This window comes from Lissotriton helveticus, chromosome 9 (assembly GCF_964261635.1).
Source record: "Lissotriton helveticus chromosome 9, aLisHel1.1, whole genome shotgun sequence".
Taxonomy (NCBI): domain Eukaryota; kingdom Metazoa; phylum Chordata; class Amphibia; order Caudata; family Salamandridae; genus Lissotriton; species Lissotriton helveticus.
In genome coordinates this window covers 871,493,045-871,509,228 of record NC_136070.1, presented here as the reverse complement: position 1 = coordinate 871,509,228, position 16,184 = coordinate 871,493,045, and the positions used below count along the sequence as shown (strand labels likewise).

The 16,184-nt window shown below is 45.7% G+C and overlaps 1 protein-coding gene across 1 annotated transcript in view; it reads right to left on the bottom strand.

The window, feature by feature from the left end:
• LOC144781937 (cytochrome P450 2G1-like) overlaps window positions 1–16,184 on the bottom strand; it is a 362,329-nt gene that overhangs the window by 274,845 nt on the left and 71,300 nt on the right. The window lies entirely within an intron of this gene.

Below are 16,184 nucleotides of genomic sequence, written 5' to 3'. Positions count from 1 at the left end.
CTTCTTCGAAGTCCAACAATAGTGATGTTTGTGAGCAAAGCATGCCTGGGCAGAGGCTGTCCTATGTGAGGAACACTGGTGGGGCTGCGAGGCATGCTACTCCAATCTCTTTAGTTTCTTGTGATGCACATATTGCTTGTTTCTTGTGGATCTTGTACCATTTGTGAACACTTCCACCTGGAAATGTATTGAAGCTGTTTGGATGAGAGGCAACATACGAATAAAAAGTACATATACATATTCAATCAGACGACATTAGTCTTGTACCGTTATTGGTCTTTTTATTTCCAGATGTTATTGGTACGCAAAGGATGAGACCAGCCAACGCATTTCGTCCAAGACATGGGCTTCTTCAGGGTTGATCAGAGTGTGAGACACTCTCGTGGTGGAGAATAAGTCTTGAAGAAAGGAAGAGGACCTTAAGTCGCAGAGTTAGCGACGACGTAAAGTCACCGTGTCCAGAGCGCGCCTTATCACCAGCACAAGAGTGTCTCACACTCTGATCAGCCCTGAAGAAGCCCATGTCTTGAGCAAAACGCGTTGGCTGGTCTCATTCTTTGCCTACCAATAACATCCGGAAATAAAAAGACCAATAACGTCACAAGACTAATGTCGTCTGATTGAATATGTATATGTGAATTTTTATTCGTATGTTGCCTCTCATCCAAACAGCTTCAATACTTCTTTTTGTGATCTACAAGCAGCAGATCATTTGAGGTGGGCAATATAGATCTCTAATCTTGTGACTAGCCTTGGGAGTGCAGTTCTCTAGAACTCAGCTGCTTGTTCTGTAAAAATACCACCTGGAAATGTACTTGAGCTGTCTGTGGTAGTTTCTTTCTACATAGAAGACATGTCAAACTTTTTTCCAAAACTACTTTGCGCAGTATGTCTTGTCTCTTTTGAACCATATCCTCCTGGAAATGTACTAGCGCAGCCTATTCATTTATGAACATCTTCTTCCTCGATATGTGCTTGTGCTGTCGTTTCTGTATGTTTCTTAAGCTTTAAGGACTTCTTTATCATGTGATATTTAATCTGCATTGAAACCAGCTGTACATCATGAGTTTTCCTCCAGATCGTTGCCAAAATGTAGTGGTGAGGTTTCATGCGTAGATGTGTTGAAGTAGACGTAGCCAAGTAGTGTCTTTGTAAGTTATTTATCAAGCACTTGACATCAGTGGTAGCAGCCCCACCAGGAGCAACTTGCCTGCTGCCTAGCCCATCTTCCAACTGTCAACACTCACACCAGGCACCCAAGCATTCCACAAATGTCCGTCACACCAACATGCCATACAGAACACCCACACTGGCTTAGCAGCTAGGAAACAGGGAACAATATAACCATAACAAGAAGATACTACAATAATGCCTGAACTCCTCTTTCACCCAATCAACTCCACGTCCAATGCAAACATCCTCTAAAACAATTTTAGAAATCTTTTAGAAAGCTTTGTGTAGGTCCATGTCTCAATTACAACAGGCAAGTGCAAGTCGAAGCCTTCAGCACCATGGTGTTTTAAACATCTTGCGGATAATAAATTATCCATATGCAGACACGAAAGAAAATGGATGAAAAACAAAACTCCAGCGGACCTTTTGATATAGAAGTCCCTCTGCACATCACGCAAACAACTCATCACATTAGCCAAAGCAGAGTACTATACCATCACGATCAAGGAAGCCAACAGAATCTATACACTGTTCAGAACAATAAAGCATTACATCAACCCCCTGCTGGACCAACCTATTTCTTACTTCCCAGAAAAATGCAGTGGTATCCAACTATTTTTCTGAGAAAAATACAGAAGATCATAGAGTGCATATGTGATACTAAACCTGGTTCTTTTCTTACAACACTACTTCCTGCCCTCAAAGCCATATCCCTTCCACATCTGCCTGGCATAATAAACTCCCTTAAATCCATTTATTTTGACTTTGATGTCATACAATCTTCCTTCATCAATGCTCTCTCTGGTGATGCTCTGTTACCCCTACTTACCATTATCAATGCCTTCTTCACTCAAGGCATCTTTACAGAAGGTCTCTGGGCTGGTCATATCTTTCCACTCCTAAAGAAACCTACACCAGACCCTGATGACCTCACCAACTACTTGCCCATCACTCACCTATCATTCAGGATCATTGAAAAAGCAGTCTTTGTTTAACTCCAGGATCACATCAATACTATCTCCTGCACAACTACCAGTCTGGCTTGAAATCATGCTGCAGAATTGAGAATGCCACCTTACACATCATAGCCAATGCTCTCTTGACCACAGATTAAGATGGCCCATGCCTCCTGAAATTCCTGGACCTCTCTGCTTCTCTTGACACAGTCGACCATTCTATCCTTTACACACCTATGAGTCATGAATGCGACTCACCGGCAATGCCCATCACTGGTTCTCTTCCTACCTTTCCACCGGACACTAGTTTATTCACATGAGCACTTCTTGGTCACAAAAGATTCCTTCACCTATGGAGTCCCGTAGGGTTCCATACTGTCTCCTGTCATCTTCAACCTTTACATGGAACCACTTGGAACTCTAATCACAGATAACAGCATCGCGATTCACCAATATGCTGAGGATATACAACTCTACTTGAAAGTTTTCTCTGTTTCAGACAACTGATGCCTCAAATACTTCCTGTGTTTACAACAAGGGGTGGTGATGGACAGAGTCTCTGAATTAAGCAGAGTTCTCTCACCCAGTCAAGAGATCAGGGCTAGATCCAACACCGTTTTTTAGCTCATTGCACCATCCCAGTTTCAGAACCTGGCTGTATGCAAATTAGTCTGTCCCTGGCCCAGTGCATCATGGGAACAGGGCAGACCAGACTACAAAAGCCAATTCTTACACTGGGAAGGAAACAAGCTTCCGGGGACCGGTTTCTGGCATTCCAGCCGTCTTCGGCCCGGCTTGCTTGAATCCTGATGGTGCAATGAGCAAGGGACTCACATCTGAGTATACCCTTCCACGCTTAGGGTGGACAAAATTGTTTACAACAAGGGGTGGTGATGGACAGAGTCTCTGAATTAAGCAGAGTACTCTCACCCAGTCAAGAGATCAGGGCTAGATCCAACACCGTTTTTTAGCTCATTGCACCATCCCAGTTTCAGAACCTGGCTGTATGCAAATTAGTCTGTCCCTGGCCCAGTGCATCATGGGAACAGGGCAGACCAGACTACAAAAGCCAATTCTTACACTGGGAAGGAAACAAGCTTCCGGGGACCGGTTTCTGGCATTCCAACCGTCTTCGGCCCGGCTTGCTTGAATCCTGATGGTGCAATGAGCAAGGGACTCACATCTGAGTATACCCTTCCACGCTTAGGGTGGACAAAATTGTTTACAACAAGGGGTGGTGATGGACAGAGTCTCTGAATTAAGCAGAGTACTCTCACCCAGTCAAGAGATCAGGGCTAGATCCAACACCGTTTTTTAACTCATTGCACCATCCCAGTTTCAGAACCTGGCTGTATGCAAATTAGTCTGTCCCTGGCCCAGTGCATCATGGGAACAGGGCAGACCAGACTACAAAAGCCAATTCTTACACTGGGAAGGAAACAAGCTTCCGGGGACCGGTTTCTGGCATTCCAGCCGTCTTCGGCCCGGCTTGCTTGAATCCTGATGGTGCAATGAGCAAGGGACTCACATCTGAGTATACCCTTCCACGCTTAGGGTGGACAAAATTGTTTACAACAAGGGGTGGTGATGGACAGAGTCTCTGAATTAAGCAGAGTACTCTCACCCAGTCAAGAGATCAGGGCTAGATCCAACACCGTTTTTTAGCTCATTGCACCATCTCAGTTTCAGAACCTGGCTGTATGCAAATTAGTCTGTCCCTGGCCCAGTGCATCATGGGAACAGGGCAGACCAGACTACAAAAGCCAATTCTTACACTGGGAAGGAAACAAGCTTCCGGGGACCGGTTTCTGGCATTCCAGCCGTCTTCGGCCCGGCTTGCTTGAATCCTGATGGTGCAATGAGCAAGGGACTCACATCTGAGTATACCCTTCCACGCTTAGGGTGGACAAAATTGTTTACAACAAGGGGTGGTGATGGACAGAGTCTCTGAATTAAGCAGAGTACTCTCACCCAGTCAAGAGATCAGGGCTAGATCCAACACCGTTTTTTAGCTCATTGCACCATCCCAGTTTCAGAACCTGGCTGTATGCAAATTAGTCTGTCCCTGGCCCAGTGCATCATTGGATCTAGCCCTGATCTCTTGACTGGGTGAGAGTATTCTGCTTAATTCAGAGACTCTGTCCCTCACCACCCCTTGTTGTAAATAATTTTGTCCACCCTAAGCGTGGAAGGGTATACTCAGACATGAGTCCCTTGCTCATTGCACCATCAGGATTCAAGCAAGCCGGGCCGAAGACGGCTGTAATGCCAGAAACCGGTCCCCGGAAGCTTGTTTCCTTCCCAGTGTAAGAATTGGCTTTTGTAGTTTGGTTTGCCCTGTTCCCATCATGCACTGGGACAGGAACAGACTAATTTGCATACAGCCAGGTTCTGAAACTTGGATGGTGCAATGAGCTAAAAAACGGTGTTGGATCTAGCCCTGATCTCTTGACTGGGTGAGAGTATTCTGCTTAATTCAGAGACTCTGTCCCTCACCACCCCTTGTTGTAAATAATTTTGTCCACCCTAAGCGTGGAAGGGTATACTCAGACATGAGTCCCTTGCTCATTGCACCATCAGGATTCAAGCAAGCCGGGCCGAAGACGGCTGTAATGCCAGAAACCGGTCTCCGGAAGCTTGTTTCCTTCCCAGTGTAAGAATTGGCTTTTGTAGTTTGGTTTGCCCTGTTCCCATCATGCACTGGGACAGGAACAGACTAATTTGCATACAGCCAGGTTCTGAAACTGGGATGGTGCAATGAGCTAAAAAACGGTGTTGGATCTAGCCCTGATCTCTTGACTGGGTGAGAGTATTCTGCTTAATTCAGAGACTCTGTCCCTCACCACCCCTTGTTGTAAATAATTTTGTCCACCCTAAGCGTGGAAGGGTATACTCAGACATGAGTCCCTTGCTCATTGCACCATCAGGATTCAAGCAAGCCGGGCCGAAGACGGCTGTAATGCCAGAAACCGGTCCCCGGAAGCTTGTTTCCTTCCCAGTGTAAGAATTGGCTTTTGTAGTTTGGTTTGCCCTGTTCCCATCATGCACTGGGACAGGAACAGACTAATTTGCATACAGCCAGGTTCTGAAACTGGGATGGTGCAATGAGCTAAAAAACGGTGTTGGATCTAGCCCTGATCTCTTGACTGGGTGAGAGTATTCTGCTTAATTCAGAGACTCTGTCCCTCACCACCCCTTGTTGTAAATAATTTTGTCCACCCTAAGCGTGGAAGGGTATACTCAGACATGAGTCCCTTGCTCATTGCACCATCAGGATTCAAGCAAGCCGGGCCGAAGACGGCTGTAATGCCAGAAACCGGTCCCCGGAAGCTTGTTTCCTTCCCAGTGTAAGAATTGGCTTTTGTAGTTTGGTTTGCCCTGTTCCCATCATGCACTGGGACAGGAACAGACTAATTTGCATACAGCCAGGTTCTGAAACTGGGATGGTGCAATGAGCTAAAAAACGGTGTTGGATCTAGCCCTGATCTCTTGACTGGGTGAGAGTATTCTGCTTAATTCAGAGACTCTGTCCCTCACCACCCCTTGTTGTAAATCAAATACTTCCTGAACATCATCCAGGCCTGGATGGCCAGTGCCTACGTAAAGCTCAATCCAACCAACGCAAAGTTCCTAATATTTCCCAATAACAACAAACAAGACGCAGTATAAACATGGCTCAAAGACATGAACCTTGACAGCTTCAAATCCCAACTGTCACAGAATTCCAAATCACTCTGATTCTCCTTAGACACCAGCCTCACTCTAAAAAAACACAATTGGAAAAAATCCTGTCATATCATTTTTCTCTTCTAAAGAAAATCAAATCATTTCTTCTATTAAGAAACATCAAAACTATGGTCAAGCCCTTGTAATATTGCATATGGATGGTGGTAGTGCCCTATCCATGGCCTGCCAAGCTCCACGCTGCCCCACCTTTAAGGGCATCCTGCACGCTGCAACACATTTCATCCAGGGCCTGAAGAAATATGATCACATCACCCCTATTGTGATGCACTCCATTGGCTCCCTTTGCGACCCACACCATCTTCATAATCAACTGCATCATTTACAAAGCCATGAAAATCAGCACCCGTGCATATCTTGCAGGCAATTTCACCAACTATAGTGGTTCCACACTTGCAGTCAGGATACTATTAAATTGCACACTAAGAAGAATAAAAAAGAAAAGAAAATATAACTTTTTAATCTATGCACCTGGGATCTGGAAGGACATCACCTTTTTCATCAGTACACCCCAGTGATGTTCCAGTTTAGGAAAGAGACAAAGACTCACCTCTTTAAAGAACACTACATCATGATGCATTAACTGTCCACAACTCAGCTTCCTCTTCTATTACTCATTGATTTCAAACTGGACTTTGTCCTTTTACAGCATTACACTGCCTTTTGACTTGTTTTGCGGTTTAGAAATACCATATACTTTTTATACATACAAGAATAACATGTGGTTCATGGGCAGGACTCAGAGTTAGCACACCCATACTTGTCAATTGGCTTGATCTGCCTTGAGAACGGCATGTCACTAGTGAGGTTTTACCAAAACATTATTTTGATACTTACAAGCCTCAAAACGTGGATGTCTTTAAACTATGCAAATGCAGGTGGGGGAGGAGGAGAAGGGGCATCAAGACTCTACACTGGTATGGGAAGGTATCTCTCACTTGGCCTTCTTGCACTGATCAGCCCAGAGGAGCAAATAACTAGTCCTTAGTCAGGCAGCACCCTGACCTGTGCAGTGAAGGGGCTCTGGCTGGTGCATAAAACCCTGGTCATGGGACCCACACATCATGCTAACCAGTGCCGCTACTTGATCCTCAGTAAGAGCTGTCCATCATGACAGAGACAGGGAAGATTTCCAGGCCCAGCAGTGCCCTATTCCGGGCTTTTTCAGGCACGGCAGACTAACGAATTCAGCCCGGGGAAAAAAACCTGAGCCTGCTGTGCTTTTCATCATAGGGCCTAGTCAGACCTTCTTGCCTTGCTCAAGGATGGGAAGCTACCCTGGGACTAAAAACCTGTGTGCTCAGTGGGTTGGAAGGTCAATGTATGGTGCATGGCACCTAGATCCTGGGCCAAAGTCCTAATATAGCTCTGACTCGGGGCTATGGGCTATGGGAGTGGGTAACATGCATGCTTACCACCTTCCTTGGATATGGTAGCTGCTTCTCCATCTCTAGAATCAAGCGCTGATTCCATGTTACTTGTGGTCATTATAGTAATCACAGGAAGTACCACTGAAAGTTGATAGGGCGGACATCCAAATGTGTCATCTACTTTATAGGTGTGTGTGATTAGGCTGGGGTTATCTTGAGTCACCAACGTGGCCAGTCAAGTCTAGATTGGTTTTGGTCTAGAAAATGCACACATCCTGAGCAATATTCCCTCTAATTTATTTCCTCTGTGTGCGGCAGTGTACGGTCTATGTGCGCTGCAACCAAGGCCATGTGCGCCAGTAACCAGGTGCGCGTGTGTTGCTTAAAAAAGTGAAAAGTCAGTGCATTTCCTCACATACAGATCCACGTGAACGGTGTTAAGGCAGGTTTGGAACCGTCCCACATAGCAATTTGAAACGTTAGCAGCTATGTTGCTGCATTTCCTTTCTTAATTTAACTGGGCTACGGGGTGATTGTGTGCATTTGTTCAAGTTTTCATGTTAATTTCAGTTCATGATGGGCGCTGCGATTAACGGGGAAACTTTAACAAATGCTCTCTTTGAGCAAGAAAAATTAAATTATGATAACGTTATTAAAATGTTACTTTTCACAGTTTCAGGGCTGGGTTAGGGTAGGGCCACATCAGGCTTTCGACTAACGCATTTTAATGCTAGTGTCCGCATTAAAATGCATTAGTCATGTATTCTAGCGCCCCTCTGACAATAATGCAATTGAGGTACACTGCCAATGAGGCACCACCAGCATGCTAAAATTGTCTAACATATGAGAGCATGCAACTGTGCCTTCAAATTTAAAATGCTATGCGTCAGAGATATAATATTCATGAACAGTGCTGAGCAGGTAGGCCAGAATTTAACAGATCAATTAGCCGTGCCCCAATCAGCCTTCCTATGAGTCTACTCTGGGAGTATCAGCCATCACGAGGGTGATCCATGGAGCGGGACTTGTCTGCTGTTTTCCCACAATCACACCACCCTTTTGGTGACCAGAAGCACACACATGCTTCGAAGATTGGACACACCGGCGGGTGATAGCTTTGCTTTTTCTTTTCGCACCCCCCAGCGGAGAAGTCACATTACCTGAACCTCTTGCGCAGAATGTTATAGTTTTACAGCCTTCTGGGCCCATTCCTTCCTAAGCCCCTGCATCAGCCTGGACGGAGATTGTTGACAAAACAGTCACTTCTCAGCCCCTGCCGTGCCCAATAATCGTTTATATACTTCAAAACACTTTGGGGACTATTAGGATGTAGGGCGGATCGCCACCGGCCGCATGGTGGTGGCGATCCGCTCTACATCCTACCTCGACTGCCACCCATTTCCCCCCACCATATTAGTATGGCATGGGGGAACCTGGCGGATGTAAAGCCCGTCCGCCGGTTTTCCACCGGTTACACAGGTGACCGCGCGGAAAAGGGGCATTATATGGTGGCGGTGTACTAGACACCACCATCCATATTATGATGGCAGTGGGAAGCTGTCAACGCCGCCACGGAAAGGCATGCGGTTTTCACAGTTGGGGGCCCGTAGCGGGCCCCTAGGATGTTGGGAGGGGGTGGGGAGGCATATGGGGGGTACCTATGGTACCCCCCTGCATTTGCATGCACAACGTGGAAGAGCGCCGGCGCCCCATTAGTCCTACGGGAGGTTGTTAGCTTGAGCAACCGGTGGCTGCCGGGAACGCTCTGTCCCCCTTTTGGGGGTGTGAGTAAGGGCATGGACTGGCGGTCCAATGATGGGAGGGGTGGCCCCTCCCAAAATTGGTAACCACCGATTGGCGCCTGCCACGGTGTAATTTGGCTCATCAGGCGGCGTAGAGGGGCTGGCCTGCCCTTGGATCACCCATACGATAACCCACCATGTTGGCATATTTGTGATGCAAAAAAACCTGCAGCAATTTTCTCCACTAACAAGGTGTCATGTGGTTTATTTATGTATTTTACTGTACGAGAACTGAGAAGTGTTGCCAATATTGGCACTATGTGTGCAACCTAGTGTCTTTCACCACAGTGTAACCGTGCCTGCATTACAGGCAGGATTGTTTTTGTGTATTAAGGTACACCTTCCAGCACACAAACAATCCTTGGGGCATTTTACTCTTACTATATGTGTGCTGCAGAATGCAACACACATTGAAAGAGGAAATAATGTGGAGAAATAAAGATTTTTTTGTTTCTTTTGGTTACTTCAGTAGGTTTATAATTCACCAATAGTACTGTATATAGATCACGACTGAGGAGCGCAAGAGAAAGCTAACGACCATTTGAAAAGGATTTTGATCTATATACAGTACTATTGGTGAATTATAAACCTACTGAAGGAACCAAAAGAAACAAAAAAAGAAAAGTCTCTCAGTGTGAACAAGATATATCCGTCTAAGATTTGATCTAGGACGATTCGAAATAAAGAGAAGGGAACTCAAGAGCATAACAAGCCCTGACTCGAAAGTCTTTCCTTATAGGACTGACAATTGTTCTGAATAATCACTCGACAATTCAACACGTTTACGTGCATCGCTACAGTGATAACTTGATACCCTGTGCCCACACAAACTTTTCTCTGTTGAGGTCCTGAGGAAGGTGGTACAAGCCCACCGAAATGCGCATCGACCTGGCGTGGAACCACAAAAGAATACCTGTGTTTCCTTAAATCACAGAAGAAAAGAGACTGTTTGGGATGAATGAGAATGTTTGTTTAGTATGTGAGCTTGGTTAAATGCGTAGGTGTGTGTGTTACTGGGTATCGTATGTGTATTTCATGTAAAATTTATATACAATAGATTGAAGTGTTTTTACTACTAAAAATGTGCTTATCAATGAATTTATAATGAAGTATGTTTATCTTTAAAAAAAGAAAAAGTTTTTGATATAAAAAAGAAATCTTTTTAATAAATCACATAAAGTTGTTTGAAATAAGTCTTTGTCATATTTTGAAGGACATTCCTTTCTGAATAACTGAGAATGATGTCATAAATACAAAGCATAGTGGCCACGAGGGAAGTTTATTTTTCTGCATTGGAATTCCCATGCAGCACTCCTGGAACGCCGCCCAAGTTTAAATGCAAAGTAACGCAGTGTAAGCAGCTGCCTTGAGTTAGATTTATTCACAAAGTTACACAAGGCCATGCAAATCAGGCCTCGTGTAGCTTTGTAAATATTACTGAAGCATTCACGTTGTCCTTGTGTTGCCTTGCGTGACTCAAGGACAATGCAAAGGCTTTATTAATATGGGCCTAAGTTACCGGCTTCCAAAGTCTGCAGCTCTGGCCCTAGTGCCGCTTCGCCACTTCCTCTCACACGGCGCCACCATGTGACACACAATATCAGCTCCCATCACATGGTCACCAAGTAGGGAGCTGATATCACATGGTGGCAGGGTAAAAGAGACGAAAACTACTGTAAATAGTGGATTTCCTGCTTGCTTTCTGAGTCTTTGAAGTGCTGACATCTTTTAAGGGGTGTGAAAACACCACAGACATTGGCACCAGCCTCAGCAAGCATTTTGTAAAGTTTTTGGAGGACGGGGCTTGGGGACAGGGTGGGGGCAAAATTGCCTCTGAGGTACTCCTCAGCACGAGGCTCCTCCCCCTCACACAGTGAGATTTTTGCTCAGGTTGGCAGGTTTGTCTCCCCATTAGACACATAAGGAGAAAATACTGAGACCTTGCTGGAACTTTGGCTTTTTTGGTGAGAATCACTGAATGGCACCAAAAGGACGATTTGTCCCTCTTTTCAAGAGCCTGGTCAAAATACCCATTTGCATGTTAATATCAACCCCTGTGCATGCTGGAAAGAGAAATAGGGCATCCGTATGAATGGCGTAACAGCTTCAACTTTCGACTTCTGGGGCCATAGACTGTCTGTCTTCTGGAGTGTGCCTTTAAAAGGTAACTTCAGCTTACCTAGTAACTTTCCTGTTGTCCTTGTCTGCAGTTTGAATGCATTTTTGACTGTAGGGGTAGATGAAGAGGCAAGTCTGAACTACCGCAGATAGTCAGGTTTCGCGAGAAACACAGTTGTAAGCCCGAAATTCCATAAGATAGGAAACAAATAAAAAGATGTGAAGGTGGTACGCCGACCAACCAAGAAAGAGTACGATTGTTTTCAATTCATGTTGTGCTCCAGGCCATGCCATACTATTTCATTGAAGTCTTTCCTGTGAGTGAAGAGGCCTTCCTGCGGCTCTGCTGCAGCCACTGGGCAAATTGCTGTGCTTTCATGGCATCTGTGGTTTTCGTGAGGAAAACACTGTTGCATGGTTTCCAGTATTACAGTGCCTAACTGTGCATAGGGGATGTTGAAGTTTCTCAAGCTTTGAAAGGTCAGACCGATCATTGCACATCTTTCCGTTCTGACCCACATTGGCAGGTTCCCCACACACCAAGAGATTGCAACACATTGTTTCTGGTAGTTTCGTCAAGCCTGTAACAGACCCGAATAAGTGTTGGAGATTTTCATTACTATGCAAAACTCTCAGGTTTCTTTTATTATAATTAATTGCCACCAAATACATCTCATTATTCCTTGGTTCATACCCTTAAGCAGCTTCACGTGCCGCCTTTAGATCCCTTACAAAAGACCTTGTGAGGCACAGACCTTCAAGACAAGGTGCAGAGGACATATTTTTCTAAATCAGTATTGCAGACCTGGAGTACCGATTACCTCACCACCCTATTTTAGGAGTGAAAGTATGAAAAGAACAGGCCAGTAATGCCCGTAGCAGTCATTTCTTCTCCTATGACTGATGTGAGGCAGAGGCAGGAACTTGATGGCATGAGCAGCTCCCTCCACCATGCCTACATATATCACGGTCTATTTAGAGAAGAAATGCAGCAAGCTTACAAACACAGCGTGTGCTTTTAAGTGATTCTAAAAGCACAAGCTGTGTTTGGTGCAGCATTTCTTTTGTTTTCTAAAGCGTGGCTGCGGGCAGATTTGTGCTTTTGTTTAAAGCATTCGTGTTAATCTCAGCTAGCTCGTGACGGGCTCTGCAATTAACACAAATATTTAATCAAAAGCACGCAATGAACCCCACAGCCGCACTCTAGTAAACAAAAGACATTTAGCAAGAGGGAGCAGTTGCTAAATGCAGCGGCGGCGCGAATGCTCTTGGGGATGTTTGCGCGCCACAGATACAGCAGTGCGCACTCCGGGGCACGGAGGTGCGCGGGCGCCCAGGCGCGCGGCTTCGAGGGAACACTGATCCTGAGGGATCAGCGCTCAACTGCATGACTTAGCTCTGGAACTTCCAGTTCGCCAAGAAACAGATGGAGCAATCAAATAATTGATGTAATGGGCAATTAGCAATTTCACTGTCCCGGCCTTGTGTGCTTACATTCACATGGGTTAATCTTTGAGAGAAGCATATGCTTCTGGCAGGATCTACCAGTTAGCTATGCCTGCTGGTGGAAAAGTGTCCATTCCAGACTAGCCTTCTCACCCTTCGAGAGCATACGTGACCTGTCTGCCCACTGGGACTAAGTGGACAGATCGGTCACACAGGCTAGTCCGTACCCTGAGAAAGACCGAGGAGTTCTGGCCTGAATAGCAGCATGGATAGTGGGGTCGCCGTTGATAAGTTATTCTGAGTGGCTCTAGAAATGCCCTGGGTAAAGTTGGGTAACAGGTGCCATATGGGGCCTGGACCCCTAAGTGGTATCTGCAGCTGACACCTCCTGACCTCATCGACTCTGCACAGATAACTAGAGGTGCAATGTACCAGGCTGCTTGTCTTTTGCTTTGCTAAGCTAGGAGACCTCTGAGAGTAGCTCCACAAAAGGGAGACCCACATATAGGACAATCCCAGGTAGCGTAGAAGCTCTTTGTGTGAAACAACAGCCAAGGCTGGCCTTGAAGTCCATACCTAAACAGACCAAGTACCCGCAATCTGGTAGACCATCCCCAAGCATGCCGCACTGCCCAAGATGTCTGCTTCAATTCTGTGCTTTCTCTACTGGATGGTATGCTCATGGAAGAGCAGATCAAAGGGCTGGAAGGTGCCCTGGACAGACTTCCCAAGGAGCCCCAGGCAGGTCAGTCAGGGTAATCATAGTGCATTCGAATGATTGGAAGATAAATTGGTCCGAGGCACCCTCTCCCTACTACTCCAGTGGAAGGCCACAAGCCTTTATTTTATTTCATCCATATCTAGTGACTGAAAATATTTGGGCTGGGTTTGAGGATTCAAATAAGCCCTCAACAGGTCCTCCAGGGCAGCACAGCCCTCTGGGTATTCCCAACATTTTGAGGAGTTTCTGCTTGCGCTTGAAAAGGACCAGCATTATACGGGGAGATGCCGCAGGCTAAACGGTAAAACCCGGCCAGGACCTGGGTTCTAGTCCGACACACATGGAAGACCCAACAGAGCTCAGACAAGGGCCCAGTTAGAGCTTTCCACCCCACTAAATAGGGAGCCATTGGGGCCCTGTGGAACCCTGTTCTGGGTACTTTGTGCTGGAACAGGCCAGCAAATGAAGCCCAAGCACCGGAGCCAGCACCCCATGGCCTGCTGGAGCTGTGACTCAGGGTCCGGTCAGAGATTTCCACCCAGCCAAAAGCAGATACTGAGCTTCTGGTTGCTTGTAAAAGGTGGCCAGAGTCCTTGGACCATACTAGAGAGCAAACAGATGAAAAGAAGGTTACTCTTATCTTCTCCTTATTAGTGTGGAAGAAAGAGCTAGACTTTCTTGAAGTCTAAGCACAGTGTGTAACAAAAAGGAAATTTGACTGAATGTATCTGATGTCTTGGAGCTCTGGCTGGGACTGAAGGGTCAAATGATCACCCACCTGGTCTCCCAGGGCACCATGTCCATTTGCTTGTACCATGCATGACTGAAAGCAAAAACTAGCCATGCCTTGCAAGATTAAATGCTCCTTGTATTCAAAGGACCATTTGACTTGGATAGAATTGCACGGTGGAATTCTGGTCAGTTATTCACCCCACTGGTAACAGAGACTCTAAATCTGGTAGATTGCCCACAAATGGCCCTTGCATCTTGCAGAGAGGACAACCAGATGAAAAAATTGCCACACCTACTAATCTATGAGAAGGCCACTAGCCTTTCTTGTTGTCCATGAACAAGGAAGGATAAAGTGGGACGGGTCAGCCGGGATCACTGGCTGAGCTTGAAGCTTCAAATGAGCCCAAATCTGGACTTCCAGAACAGCATGTGTGAGAAATATTGATTGAGCGGGTGAAACCCCTATTCAATCAAAAACCACAATCCCTGTAAGGGTGAGTAACATAACACAATAAATTAGCCTTTGATTAACTCTCTAGTAACGTGACATTAAAGCTGGCAGGCTTAACTTAGAGGTCCTGTGTACAGTATTTATACAACACACAAACAGTAAAAGTAAAAACACAACATTTGAAAAACTCCCACACTAATTTAGAAACATAGAGTAAAATGTAATAGACAAAATAACACCAAAGCAAACTGAATCCAATCAGTATAGCTAGAGTGCCAAGTTTTCTAAGTTTTAAAGTATTAAAAAGCGCCTAAAAAAACAAAGTGCTAGCCCCAGGAATCTGATCTCACGAGACTGGGGTAAAGTCAAAAGTTAAGGCCTACTACAAAGGAGCCTGGTACAACTACAGAAGGTGGATTGTGCCCGGTCTCTGCTAGTCTTGAGACGTAAACAATTTTTGAAGCAAAGTCCCTGAGAAGGTGAAGTTCAGCTGGGCAAGGTAGCCAGCAGTGTCCGAAGAGGAGGCATTGTCGTCCGGGAGACACAGTAAATATATGTATGCCTTCGGACTTTGTAATTTTTGTGGAAATTGGAAATCTTTAGCGGGACGTAGCTGCAGACTGTATCCAATGAGGACTCCGCAAGGCACAATACCTTCAGTGCTAGGTCCAGCTGAACAGGATTTGCTGCTGTGTAGAAGTACGTAGCAGGAGCTACTGAGGAGTCAGGCCAACCGGAGTTGCTCCTTGGGTTGATCGACAAGCAGAGAGGTCCCCATCTTATGTTGGTTCTCAGTCCACTATTTGGTAAACATGTTTTAGGCTTAATCAGGAGCAGCAACTTCATCATCATCACCACTAAGGGTCCAGGACTTGGTGGGGCACTACTTCGTTGGTCAGAACTCACTCCAGAAGAGGCCAGGTGCAGGGTTCAAGGTGTCAGAAGATTGTCCCTTCGGAGACCACACAACTAACACTTGGAGTCACTCTAGTAGTCTTGGGTTTAAGGAGCAAGACAGGCCTCAAGCAGAAGAGTAGTCTTCTAAGGCAAGCCTCAAGCAGCAGGGTAGTCCTCTAAAGTACAAAGAAAGCCTCAAGATGCAGGGCAGTCCTCTGGGGATCCAAGGCAGTCCTTCTGATGTTCTCTGCAGGTCCAGGAATCTACTGAAGAGTTAGTCTGAGGGTCCAATATGTACACCTGGTGCCAGCCTTTGAAATGGGGGGAATTTATAGGCTACCCCTCACTTCTGGTTCTGGAATGTGCCTTGCTTCCCCTGCCCAGGCTCCAAGGAGATCTAGAGTGACAAATGACTGGTGTCAAGTTGCTTTGTGAGTGTGCTCAAGGCCGCCTGTTGAAATATAAGTGGGGCAAGGAAGAGCTCCGCCCCTCCCATACTGCCAACACTTAGTCTACCTTTGTCTTACTGTCTGGGGGAATACACAAGGGTAAACTTCCAAGCACCACAGGCTGCAGGCACCAAATGGTTAAGGCAAGAAAATGCAAATTTTCTAAAAGTAGCATTTTCAGAATTGTGATTTAAAATCCAACTTTACCATTAAAGAGGTCTTTAAATTACACCAATCATTCCAATCCTACCTGTTCACAATCAAATGTTAGCACTTATTAAATGTACTAATGTAACCCAATGTTTTCATATGGGAGAGGTAGGAC